This window comes from Oxyura jamaicensis, chromosome 5 (genome assembly GCF_011077185.1).
Source record: "Oxyura jamaicensis isolate SHBP4307 breed ruddy duck chromosome 5, BPBGC_Ojam_1.0, whole genome shotgun sequence".
NCBI lineage: Eukaryota > Metazoa > Chordata > Aves > Anseriformes > Anatidae > Oxyura > Oxyura jamaicensis.
The window spans coordinates 59906548-59920166 of NC_048897.1; the positions used below are offsets into that span (position 1 = coordinate 59906548).

The window sequence follows — 13619 nt, forward strand, 5'->3', positions numbered from 1 at the left end:
CCTCTGCAACATCCAGCTTCAATTTTCTGCACGCAGTACCTCACACTTAAGACACGTAATTAAGCTCCTTTTTAAGTCAGGCTGCACAGGGTTGTGTTTAGAAACAAAAATATTGCGCTGTGATCCACCATCACATAGCAGGACCCTGGCACCACGCAAGCAGCAAATGGACAGGTGTCTCTGCCTTCTTTCCTTCAGCATCCAGCCATCCTGCCGGGCTGCTGAGGGGGGCGTCCCCGGCTCGGCGGGCAGCGCAGGGGGGTGTCCGGGCAGGTACAGGGACCGCGGGCAAATCAATTAGGTTTGCAGGCTGCCCTGGCAGCGATGGGCCTTGCTGATGAGTTTGGCAATGGTTCTTCATTTTTTTATTTTTTATTTTTAAATGGAGAACTGGGGCAGTCAGCCTACGTGCAACTGAAACGCCAAGCCCGTCAGGTTAGCGAAAATATTTAGGATGCTGTATTTCTCCCCTTTTTGGTAAGATCCAGTTAGAACAACACGCTTATTTCAGAAAATCTGGGGATCAAGGATCTTGATGGTCAAATTACTCAATCACAATGAAAGATTTGTTACTCAAACATCAGGAAATCCACCCTTGATGCAAGACTTCAGTCAATTCCCCCTGAATAGCTGCAGCTGCTGGAGAACCAAGGGGTAAGTGCTACGGAGGCAAAAACAGAAATCACCCAAGCCACCCGAAAAAAAAGCCCGCCACGTGCTGAGAGATCATGGAGGAATAAAGGCTTCTGGAACAGCCTTTGGGGGCAAACCACCGTCTTCCAGCAGCGCGCCCACGGAGTGCAGCGAGCTCTGAGTTCCAGAAAGTACCAGGCGGGCTGGCAAAGCACGGGAGAGGTCCTGCGGGTGAGGTGAGGCTCTCTGGACAACGCCTCTTACGGACAGGGCTGCAAAAGCCCCCTGACGGCACTGTGCCGTTCTGTCCGTCATACCGGTAGCGGCACCGCGACGTTAATGCGTGTGACACCGCTATCGGCCCTTGGCTGTGAGGTGACAAACGCGCTCCAGGGGCCCGGCGGGGCCGCGGTAACGGCCGGCCCCCTGCTCCGCGCGCGTGCCCCGGGCGGGCCCGGCCCAGAACCGTTATTAACGGCCTGCCGCGTGCTCTGCGCGTGCCCGAGGACCGTTATTAACGGTCGGCCGACGGCCTCGCCGGGCTGCCCCCCAGGTAAGCGTTGCCCCGCAGCTGAGGGGATGGAGGCGCTAGGCTCAACCCTCGTTCCACCCCCCCCCCCATCGCCCTGCCGGCGCCCTCCCCGGGTGGGTTTTCCCTCAGGTTTTGTAGCTGAGGAATCTGCCTTTAAATCTCTCTGCCCGCCGTCAGCGCGCCCCCGGGCCGCAGGTGGGGCACGACACCCGCGGCCCCCTCGCAGGGCTCTGCTGCGCAGGTGGTTCTTGTTGGCCGCAAGCTGGTGCAAAGGCTCACATGGGCTAGGTGCCCCCACCTGGCACGGATTTCTGATCTGGTGGGGCAAACCTGGCCGAAGAGAGGTTGGAGTTAGGTGAGAGGGTGAGGGGTGGTAATTTGTGCCGTTTGTTCTTGTCCTTCTTGCAGCCAGGGAAGGAACAAAGGCAGAGGTTGGAGCATGTTCCTTTCTTCACAGTGTTCTCTGGAGTTCACTGGCAAAATCAAAAGAGGAATTGTAGTGTAATGGAGCGTCCTTGGTAGGCACCCCAAGCAGGGTGTTTAGAAAAAGCTAATGCTGTGATGAACAATATGTAAGGACTCATTGGCAATGTCTTTTGATAATTTGCGCAAAGAGCACAGGTTTGCAAAAATACATTGGTCACCACGTCATGGTATGAAAGACACAGCTGATTACTTAACGTTATCTCATTGCTCTTTGGTTTTTCAGACAATGGGTTGCTTCTTCGGAGTTCTGAGTATATTCCTCTCAGCAGAGCCCTGGGAAATGGGCAGTTGGTGTGGATCTTGGCAGTAAGTACACCATTTTTTTCAGGATGCAATTTTAGGATTCATATTACATGCCATGTGCCTCAAACAATGATTCATAACACCACCTTCCTTGAGTTAATCCCTCCCTAAAAATCTTCAGACTGATCGCACTTAGACAGTACACATTTATTTTGCTATATTTTGATTTTTATATTGCGTGATGCTTACGATTGAATTGCAAACTAAATAAATCAGGCAGTATGCAATCTTAAGATGCTTATAGGAATCCCAGGTTGTGAGGGACTTCAAATTGGTTCAGTTATTTATTCAGTTTTTGAAGGGATGAAATAGTTGATTTCCACAACAATAAGAACGTGCATGGAAGCCGTCTGCCATTCCCTTATTCCCCAAACTTCAAAAACAATGACATTCTGAAATGAACTTAAAGAGCTCTGAAATAAAGAGAAGAAAAATCTTATTCTTTTTCTCTTTTGAAAACGTTATTCCCATGTGAAGGATAAAAGTAAACAATAAATAGCTCTTAAAGAGAAATACAAAACTTGCTACATTTTCTCAAAGCTTTGTGCAAAACATGCATCTTAGCTATATTTGAAATTTAATCATATCTAAAGCACCTAAAAATCTTGAAACTTTGTCTTGATGTTTGCTTATCTTCTCTCATACGCTTGCTTTTAATGTCTGAATGCTTAGAATTCAGGCATCAGCAATCATACCTTCTGTCTCTCCTCATTTGCCTCCAACAGCTTAACCTGCAATTTGTTGCAAGGATTTCACCTTTTAAGTAAAGCAGGATCAGACCTTAATTTGATCTGCTATTTATTCGTTGTGTTAATTGTAGCCACAGGGTTGTATTAAGAAAGTCAAAAAGTACCACTTGTAACTACAGAGTGGTTCTCACCTTTTAAATGGAAAACCACTCATTTTCTATTAAAAAAAAAAAGGGGGGGGGGGGGGTAAGCTAAATAAAGAAGGCAGAAGGGTTTCTGCTTTTCCATTTTAAATGTCATTAATATCGGGACCAAAATGTAGTTGTCTAGGTACAAGCCTGTTCATAGCTTGTACTACAGCTGGTGGGAGCAGATGCGTGATTTCTCACACTTGTTTGTTTGTTTTAAACTGCACATGGGGTTCTCGTTAGGTTAATGGATGTTGGGATTCTTATCTCATGTTAATCAAGAATTTCATCAGCCTCTATTTCTGTATAGTGTGTTTTTCTTATGCTTGCTTTTTTTGTCCTAATACAAGAAAGATGATGAAAAGTTACAATACAAATGACTGAAAAACAAAACTGAAAATCTCAGAAATTCTAGTCCTACAACAGTCACCACATTGGTAAATTTCTGCTGATCCTGGGACTCTGAATGAAGGATCTGTGTTGTGTTTTGCAGTACCCAATGCAAAATGGGGGCACAAAGCATGAGAACGGTAAAGTTAAATGAAAAATCCAACCTTAATTCTTTCAGAGCAGACTTAGAAATTGAGCTATTGAAATGCAACCAAAATGCAATGGGCTTAGAAGACCCAACTCTGTTAGGCGCCTTTGAAAATCCCAGTCTTAAGATGTTTGATTATTTTGGGAAGTGAACAACAAATACATTCAGTTCTCAGCTTCTGGGAGTGGCTTTCCTTCGCTCGCAATGTTTCTGCCTCCTGTCACAGAGCACAAAACTGTACTGTGTGCTGAGGTCTGTGGCTGCTCGATGACTTCAGAGTGTCACCTTCAGCCTGATACTTTCTACATTGCAAAAGCAACTAAATCTGGTAAATAATTAGTATATCAATAAAGGCTTGATTCTACACACTATGGTGAAATGTGACAGAATACCAGAAATGGGAACTTTTTTCTTTTTCATAAAATGTCACATTATCTGTGATTCCTTTTATAGTTTTTTTTCTTTTTTTTTTTTAAAGATAAGCATGCAGGATAATCAGTAGATAATGTGACTGCTAGAGATGTATCAGAATGAGAACTGCTGCTCCTGTCCTCCCACCTGTTAAACATTGTTTTAGCAGGACTCCACCTTGCATTGCGGTGAAGGTGGGAATTTTTAGGGCTCCTTATTGTTCTTGCCTCATTCCTAGTCCTAGGTTTTTCATTGTGAAAACATTGACTGGAATGTTCGGGAGGATGAGTGAAAAAGAGTGGTTTGGGACTGTCTAGCACCTTGACTTTCACCCAAGCCAGTTGCCATAGCAAGCAGTGAAGGATGGCAAGGATCCTGTCAGCAGTGATTACGAGCAGCATAGCCTTGACTTCCTCTTGCTGTTTCTGGGGTTAGCTTCTTAGTATTGGGCTGGCACTACAGACCTAGTATGTTAGAACAGAGGTAAGCTCAAGATGTCCTTGGCCTGTTATGCTGACAAAGAGCTCTACAAAAAGGAGAACTGCCTCCCACCCCCATCTGTGTGTGTGCTGCCCAGGTGGATGTGAGTGAGGAAGACAGCACCTGGGGAGTAGAAAGGTTGCTCCATGTGTCTTCAATCTTTGTTTACTGAAGAACCTCCTTTGCTGGAAGACTCCACTCATCTATATCAGAGGGTCACACACAAATATTAAGATGTGTTACCCCACTTTTATAGAAGAAAAGGTGGTGAACTGTGACTTCTGTTTATGTGGGAGGAGGGCTTACATCTGCAAAACTAGAAGGCTTTAATACGAGCGCTGCAGAACCTTGCATTATTTCTGAAGCTTGTGGTGTCCCAGGTGAGTTCTATGTTCTGAGTTTGCTCGGTTTGTTAGGTATGCTTGGTTAGATGTGCTTTGTATAAAGAAAGGTGATGTAACCTGTTAATATTCGGTCAACCTGGTTATTAGAGGTTTGGTTTTTCCCCCCCCCAGTAAACCGGTTTATTTGGTGATCTAGTTCTGCTTTCTTTATAGTAGAGCATAATGACATCTCTATGTGTTACTACTCTCTACTTACTACAAAAAGGTATGAAAGTAGGGTTTCTTCAAGGTCTTGAAGCATTTCAAAGTAATTTAGAGCTGAACTTACCTAGCTAAACGCTCCTCTGATTTTAAATGTGAATGTAATAGTACTTCTACCATGAGTTTTGGTGGTGAACTTCAACAAAACTCATAATCAAACCCAGGGGAAGTTTGCCTTTGTTATGTGGAGATTTCCCAGCTCAAACGTCAGTGTGGGATGGAGTTTGGTGACTAATGACCTTTGAAAACATCCTTTCTGTAGGTTTATGAGCTTAAAAATTATGCATGTAACATAAGTTAGAAAAATAATTTGGCTTGCTCATGAGAGTTGTGAATACTTGCAAGAAAACTTGTGGCTTTACTCTTCACGTCCAGTTGCCAACAGGTACTGGTAGCTCTCTTGTGGCTAGAAAACAAAGCCTGGGCCACTAATTGCAGCCATGCCAAAATTGCTGTAAGGCCTGAAATTAAATTTGGTAGAATTCCTGAATGGGAACCATGCCCCAAAATGCTGATCCTGACTTGCCGGATGTGTTGTGCAGTTAATTTCCTAGTGCACTGTGTCCTCCACCCATTCCTTCTCCATCTGTAATGGTTTTTGGGGTTATGACAAGCCTGTGTATGGCAACTTATGTAAAGTCCAGAGAGACATAGGTGCAGCTAGATTTCCATGTGTCATTGTTATGGGAGGGTACGTTTTCTGGCATTCAAGCATCCATAAAAAATAGGATTGAGAAAACTGCAAGGATGTGGGTGTCTATAGAAAGTGATCCTGGAAGCCTCTGAGGTTACTTTAACTTGGCTGTTTCGGTTTGTGTGCTGGGAATCTGTGGGATGTTTGAGATAATCACACCTTCCTCATCGTGTCTTGTGCCAAATCAGTATCTTCTGAAGATCTTTGACTTCTCATTGGAATTGTCTTTGTCTTGGAACTTTTTTCCACACAGAAGACAACAGAGTTCTTACCCTGTTAGCAGGAAGGAGATGCTACTGATACAATTTCATGCTAGTGGCAACTACAGCAGTACATGATTAGTCTGTTTCTCCACTGTGTGTGAAGGCTTCCTAGGCTGAGCAGTAAGTGGAGAGGAGGACTGCAGTTACCATTAGCTCTTATACAAGACTGGATGAAGGAATACATCAGGAATATGTAGTTCCAGGCCCCTGCTGTCAATAGCCAGATGTTAATAACTGTTTTCTACTGCACTGAATTCTGTACCCCTTCCTGTTGGCCAAGGAAGGCATTGGCATCAAGGATGTGCTATGTCTAGTACTTGCTTTTGAAACTAAGTGCTGAGAAGCCTGTCTGGCACCGTTTTGTATAATACGCTGTTCAGGCTACAGTCAACACAATGTCTGTGTTGTACTTAAGATCCTTGAAAGCATATGTGTGGGTTTTCTTTTTAAATAGCACCTACAGGTATACGCTTTGCTATTTCTGGAGCCATGCTTCTATGTCGGGACGTATAACAGTGCTGCGCTATACAATACAGTGTTGTGTTCTGCATGACAGTTCCTCCCCTGCATATGGTTGAGCTGATTGCTTGATTAGAGATCAGAAAGGTATTTTTGGCAAGGGTGTAACAGCAGAAATTTGAAGAAAGCGTGTCTTCTGAGACTGGGGTTTAGCTGAACTCTGTGCTTTATCGGGCTTTTTGGACCTTGTTCTGGCAATGTATTTAACCAGAAAGGAGAAGAAAAAAGCTTTTATGATGTCCCATATTCTGAGTCGCTGTGGTACAAAGGAAGGAGTCTCCGCCCACTGCTGCCCGTATATAGAATTTGGGGTCACACTGACATGAAATTACAGTGTGTTAATGAATTGAGTGATGATTAAGAGAGATGTGGCTGCAAAGAGGATGCAGACAAAAATTAACGGTTATTTCTTTACTCTGCCGACCCTCTCTATCCCTCGCTCTGGTCTGTTGAATGGTTCCATTTGGACTGATGGTTTTTAATGCTTATAGCCCAAAGGTGTCTTTTGTTTTTTATTCTTTTTTTCTCCTTAAAGAAGAAAATTGGTTCCGTATGTTCTGTACATTAAATTTCCTTAACATTTTTTCAACATGCATAAAATTATAGATCTCTAGAGAGAATGAAATACCACATTGCACATTGTAATACCGCACCCAATTGCTTGCTGCTCCTCTCTGCTGCCAAACCTTCCAAAAATCATAACATAGCACTAATACACTTACAGGCACTGGTTTTCCATGCTCGATACAAAGTAAAAATATAACTGAGTAACCAGACATAAAAATAAGTGATGTCAGTTTGTGGTGGATAAATGCAATTCCGGGAAATAAAACTTTGTGCCTTTGCCTTGAGTGTACTGCCTAGAGAGTCAGGGTGGAGGAGAGACTTGATGCGTGAGGACTAATTTTAGCAGTGCCATCCCGTGTGTGACTGTGGAACTACACTGTAGGTTGTAGACGGTGAACTAGCACCCGCAAAAATTGAGATGCCATTAAATTTGATAGTTGAAGCAGATTTTTATGAAGATAGTAAATGGCACCTACTATAAACCAAAAGAGAAAAGATGAGATCCCTATGTAATCACTCTGTGCTGCAAACTTGAAACACAAAATTGTGTTTGGATATATGAATGCTGGCAAGCCAATGAGAAGGACATCAGAACTTTTCCCATAAATGGGTTTTTCACTTTTTACTCGATTTGCATTTCTAAAGTGCAACACCTCTTCTGAGCCCCACTTGCGGGGCTGACCACGCAAACCATATTTCCCTGTTGCTGTGGCACAGCGGAAGCATGGTGTATCGTATGCTCTGCTCTCTTCCTGACGAGCTGCCCCCAGGGAGGGCGGGATGTGGCTGTGGAGCTTGTCTCCAGCTACATCTGAGGTGAAGTGCTCAGTGCACTGAAATGGTGTTGTGCTTTGTGGCTCAGCAAGATGGATCCCAGCTCTGCTCTGAACAAGACGTTTACTCTGTTACGGCACCCTCCCCCCATATTATTCATATTGTTTTTTCCACTCCCATTTATTTATTTTTCTTCCTAACCTTTTCCTGTCCTCAAGCTCTCTTCCCTGCCCTGCCAGCCTCTCATTCTGCATCTGCCTCTCGCTGGCAGTACCGAGCTCCCCAGGCTCAGGGCTTCTCCCTTATCCCGCCAGGCCTTTGTTTTTTCTTGTGTCTGTTCTGCTTTTCCCCATGTCTCATCTTTTCCTTCTGTTATTTCCTCTCTCCACCTTTACTTGGCATGGCATGTCAAGTCAGTTTAGCTGGGAGTGTGTGTAGGACATTGGAGAAAAACAGAGGAAAGTAAGGGAAAGAATTCTCTAAATGGTTTAAAAAGGGACCCGTGTTTCCAGTACATTAAAAAAAAAAAAAAAGGCAGTGAGTACGGAAGTAAAGTATTGAGAACTCAGTTGTTCCGGTGAGCTCCTGTTCATTTTGAATCCTGTCAGCAGGGAAGCTTGCTACAATAATGAGAAATCATTAACTGCCTTGTTTTATATCCATTGAATATGACCCAATTTTTACAGGAAAATCTGTTGGGACTTCTCCCTTCTCCACCTTCCCCCTTGCCACAAAAACAATTTGGAGAAGGGATGGGATACCAAATATTTAAGAAGCCATTTAAAAAGTCCTTCTTTGTTCTTTTCATCAACTCTCTCCCTGTCTTCTTGCCAGCATGTGCAGTAAGTTCCTGTCCCTGAGAGTTTGCACCAAAACCACAGTTTGAACCAGGCTGTGCATAATGGGCGTCTCTGTTAGTTCCCGCCAACTGAAGCTCCCAGCAGTAGATGGAAAATTAGACATACACCACTGCACAATAAATCTTATTGTAATTCTCCCAGCTAGCATCACCACGAACAGGCCTTGAAAAATGTGTCGTGTGTGCTTGAAATCATACTTGTGCTCCTGCCATTAAGGAACGAAAAAAAAGCCCTCGTAAAAAAAAAAGTTTCATTTACTTTTTTGTTATAAAATACTTTTTACTGGTGCCAGCTGGAAGGAAAATGACCCAGTTAGATCTCAAAATTATGATGTAGCTTTAAGTGCTATGTTTAGATTAACTGCCAAAATGTTAGTATAAAGTGGTAGGTGTTTGTGCTGCAGATAATAACTAATGTACTGTTGGTCAAGATAGGCCACTGTTCTGTTATTATTGTATGGATCTTATGACTAAACATTGGAGCAAGCCTAGTGGAACAACAATATTTTACTGTGCCTGGAATACTAGCTTGTCAGAGCTTAATTGGAGTGCCAAGAATCTAATGAATCAGATGGGGAAGACATCTTTTTGTGTGTGTGCTGATATTTCTGATTTGTATTCCTTACTGCAAAGTGAACTGTATTTGTTGTAGGTGTTTCCTGGTACGTATTGCCTTAAATACAGTCAGACTCCTCTGGCTGTCAAATGATTATGGTCTTCTGAAGACACTGAAATTTTTTTTTTTTTTTTCCTCCTGATGCTTGGGAGATCAAGTTAAATGTGTTGTATATTTTAAAGGACCCAGCTTACAAGGAAAAATCAAGGTTAAAAGCACTTCAGAACTCAAGTTGTGCTGATGTGTATGACCTTTGGGCCTAGAATTAGCTATTTTTACTCTGTTGATATAAAACATTAACCTCAGTCAAATGTTTCTTGCAAGAAATGAAAACAAAACTGTGATGTTTAAATACACAATCTAGATGTACCTACACCAGTCACCATGAAAAAGTCAACATTTGCTAACAGACACCACATGGTGGATTCTGTGGTACTGCAGTTATTTTTTTGAATAGGAGGGGAAGTACCTGTGGGAGAAGAAACATCTGAAATATCTCGGGTCTGCATGAGCTCCTAACCTGCCTTCTGTTGTCATCAGTCTGTTCTTATTTTCCCAGCCCCTTCCACTCCCCCAGTGTGCTGTACCCCAGGCAATCACCATTAGGTATTGTTCAGTAATGTTAGGTACCTATCATCTTGCCCCTGCTCATGACTCCTGTGTTACTACTGTGTAGAAAAACTCAGTAAATTATAAATCATTATTATGATTGTTACACTTTTATTTATGTGAGGGAGAGATGAGGTTTAACTGAAACAGGAATTACATCTGTAATTACAATCTGTAAATCTGTGTGTTTCTCAGCCTAGTTCTGCCATTCCCAACCCTGGCCTAGGACAGTTGAGAGTCAAGTTTGGGACAGTTCTGCTGGGCTTTCACGTGGGCCTGGATTGGTGTCCCGGAACCTGTCCTATTAGGAGAAGTTACAGTGGGACTGTTTCAGCTACCTCTGAAATCCTTGGTGTGTTAGATCATGGGAACAGACTCAAGCCAGTGTTACGAAACAATGAACAGGATGGGTGTCTAAGTGTGCTCTCACAGAGGGTAGACGAGGGAACAAGAAGAGGAAAAATAAATTTGTGATGAAGGTCTTAAACTTGGACTTAGGAGACCTGGCTTCAGTTTCTCCCTCAGGCTTAGAGAATGGGCTTACCCAAGTAAAGTTGCCTTTGGAATGCAAGATGAGCAGAATTAGCTTATTTTCCATCTCATGGGTTCTTGGAGAGTCAAGTTCTTTTATAACTCTGATGCTGGGGTGTTGCCACATAAATTCTATTTAAATAACAATACAGACACTTTTGAAAATATTTTTATCACATACTACTTACACTTAATTTGAGGCATGGTGTTGCCTTTTTCTGACTGTGCCAGTGTATAAAGAAGCTTATGCTGAGGTCAGTGTAGTGTTTGGGCTCCCTTTTGATAGCTGATAGGACTTCCACATAAAACTTTGGACTGTTTTTTGGTACTGGGGTTCCTGAATAACTTGTAGCTTAACTAACTTTAAGCTAAGGGATGGATACGCTTTTTCCACCTTGCCTAGAGAAAGGCAGGTTTCTCAGGGGACATGCAAATAGCGGTGCTGACTAGTAACTTGCTGAGAATTGCTGTTTTTCAAAGCTCTGTTTTGGAAACCATTTTAAAGGAAAAGGGTATTACCAGCGATATAACCAGGTTAAACCATATGTTCAGAAGCTGCATTAAGCTTGCACTGTTTTTCCAGAACTAACTTTCAAGTGGTTGTGTTGTCTGTGTAAAATCCAGTACAGAAGTTCTGCAGCACATGGTAGAGAGAGGTGATTGACAGGTTAATATTCATGCTATACTTCAGCTGGAGTCAATAAGATTACTTGCAGTGGTACATCCGTGGTTTCAGGAACAGATAGGGGAATAACTGAGGATGTTTCAAACAGTTGTATATGTCAAATAATTGTATTACATTGATCTTTTTATGGTAATGTTTTTCTGAACATTCAAAATGACCAAAAATGTATGCAAAATTGTCTGCCAAATTAAAAGAACAGTGGGATTCTTCCCAAAGTTGTATTACTGCATATTTAGAAGGTGGATATATGAATACAGCATGGAATAAAACATGTAAATAAAAATTACAGGTTAAAACTCTTTATCTTTATTCATAGCTACTGAGATGTCTGTCCTGTGGAGTACTTACAGATATATTTTGTATTGCTGGAGTACTGAAACTGTTAGAGGTAACATCTCTTGAACTGGGAATGCTGTGGACAGTGGCATTTTGAATTCACCAAGACATTTAATGTTTATCTAATATGTTTTCCTAATCACCCCAATGTAATATTAAATACACTTCAAGGCTTATCAGAAGTTCTCCTGCGTAAATTCGTAAAATAAAAACTTAGCATCTTAGCCTTTACCGTACCAGGAAGTGATCAGTGGAATGTTTTAGAAAGCAAGCACTGTTTAAAATAACTTGCTACTCTAATTACTGTTCAAAAAGAAAATACTTTTAATTAAAATATAGATGCTAAAAATGACATTGCTCTTTTTCAAACCAAGGTGTTTAAAATAGTACTTTGGAAATATGAAAGTTCTTCCTACTTTGAGAGATGTGGCAGAAATATTTGCATAGGTATACAGCAATGACTGACAGGGACAATGCCACCTAAATGGCATGGGGGATTGAATGGTCAGAGTAAAATGGTGTAAGGGTATTGAGGCATTTTTTTCTACAGGGGCTTATAGCCAAAGAGGATCTAAAGCAGTCTTTAATGGACCAACATGAGACTTCTGAATACACCTTTGAACTATTTCCAGAAACATGATAGAATGTGTTTGGTTCAGAACTGCAGCCTGGCAAACTGTAATAGAAAGTATTCATCCTGGAGGTTAACCTTTGGATGTCCCAGTTCGGTACTGAAGTCCTGACTCCCAAACTGTGAAGCACTATATCCTCCCTGTTTCCACTGACATCACCTGCCACAACTGGCTATGAATTGATGCTAGCATACTTCCATCACTATGCTGGGCTTTTGGGTACGTGGTTTAGATTTTTGTTCAGTCCTAACTGAGGAGTAACTTAACGGTTGAGATTTTGTCTATATTTGTTGTATAGAAACAATTGTTGTATGAAACAATTAAAATTCCATGCTGCTTGATATTTGTTTTTCTTTGTAATGAGAGTCCTTTTTAGGAGTTTAAAAGATGAATTTTTGTTGTTGTCACCTGCTATGAAAGAGGTAATCTCAGTACTTCATTTGCCCATCAATTGTGGTAGTTTGATACAGTAGTTTTTCTCAGTGTTGCAGAGGTTGCCAGGCCAAAACCTTGACTATTAATAGCTCTAGGTTTGTTTAGATGGGAATGGCATCCAGTCCTGTCAAGAAACAGCTGAGCATCTGAGAGTTTGACATACATACCTATTTTTCTTTTCCTTAGTGACTGTGTAGTATTTGAAAGGCAGCATGTGGGATAAGAATGATATGAGTACAGGTACCTCAGCTGGTAAGATTTATGCTCTGATAAATGCTACGTATTCTGCGGAACTCCATTGTAGACAACAAGCAATGTTTCCATTGACTGCAACAGTCCTAGAATCTGAACCATAAATAACAACACTGCGAACTCATCTCATGCATTCACAGCATGTAGGATGACCGTGGGGAACAAGATCACTAAGGAAATACCAATTGAATGATAGCTACAGAAAACTACACCTGTAACTGAATTTCTTTATAGTCTAAGGAGAAAACATGTAGTAATATTCTACTGAGAGTGAATTTATTTCTTAATTACATCCAAGTTTGTCTTTATTTCTGGGCAACCATAGATATAGTCCAAACCTGTTTGAACGGTCCTTAGCTTTAGGATTATCTAAAAGCAAAACTTAGTTCATATCTGAAATTGCCTCCAGATCCTAACTGCATAGAGTTAACTCATTTCTTACTCTCATGTTTAGCTTGCTAGCATGAAAATTGTAAAGATAACTTACATTAATTGCTGACGTGCTTGTTATCTTCAGATATTCCCCCTAATTTCTATGGAATAATGAAATCATGTTTGGGATGGCCAATGACGCTATCTCAGATGTCCTTAAAATCAGTTAGTTAAAATTTGATTTGTCTACGCGCTGCCTGTGGATGAATAAGGGAATGTGGTGGCAGTGACCAGTGTGCCTGATGAGGTGCTGCTTGGTTCTGTTCTGGAAGAAGTGGTCTGCTGCCTGCCTGACTGCTCCAGCTACGGGAGGTGTGAAACTTTACAGCCTTAATCTGGCATTTTACAAAGCTAGGATGGTGCTGACCAAAATGAGTGTTTTAATTGTTCTTTTTCAGACTTAACAGCCTGCTTTCATCTCCTGCACTGCCTTTTACTTAGACATATATTGGGGATTCCGTTGGGTCCTACCATTAGTTTCAGTTCTAGGTGATGCATGTTGTCACGAGTTGCACGCTGTGCTGATTAAGCTGCGTACTTCACTAATCAA

The 13619-nt window shown here is 41.9% G+C and overlaps 1 long non-coding RNA gene across 2 annotated transcripts in view; it reads left to right on the plus strand.

Moving 5' to 3' along the window:
- The first annotated feature begins 1534 nt into the window (after nt 1–1534).
- Nucleotides 1535–13619, plus strand: part of LOC118168369 — a 71661-nt gene continuing 59576 nt past the window's right edge. For both annotated transcript variants that reach the window (XR_004751516.1, XR_004751515.1), the window contains exons 1-2: nt 1535–1683; nt 1875–1957. This is a non-coding gene — a long non-coding RNA (uncharacterized LOC118168369). The remainder of the gene's footprint in view (nt 1684–1874; nt 1958–13619) is intronic.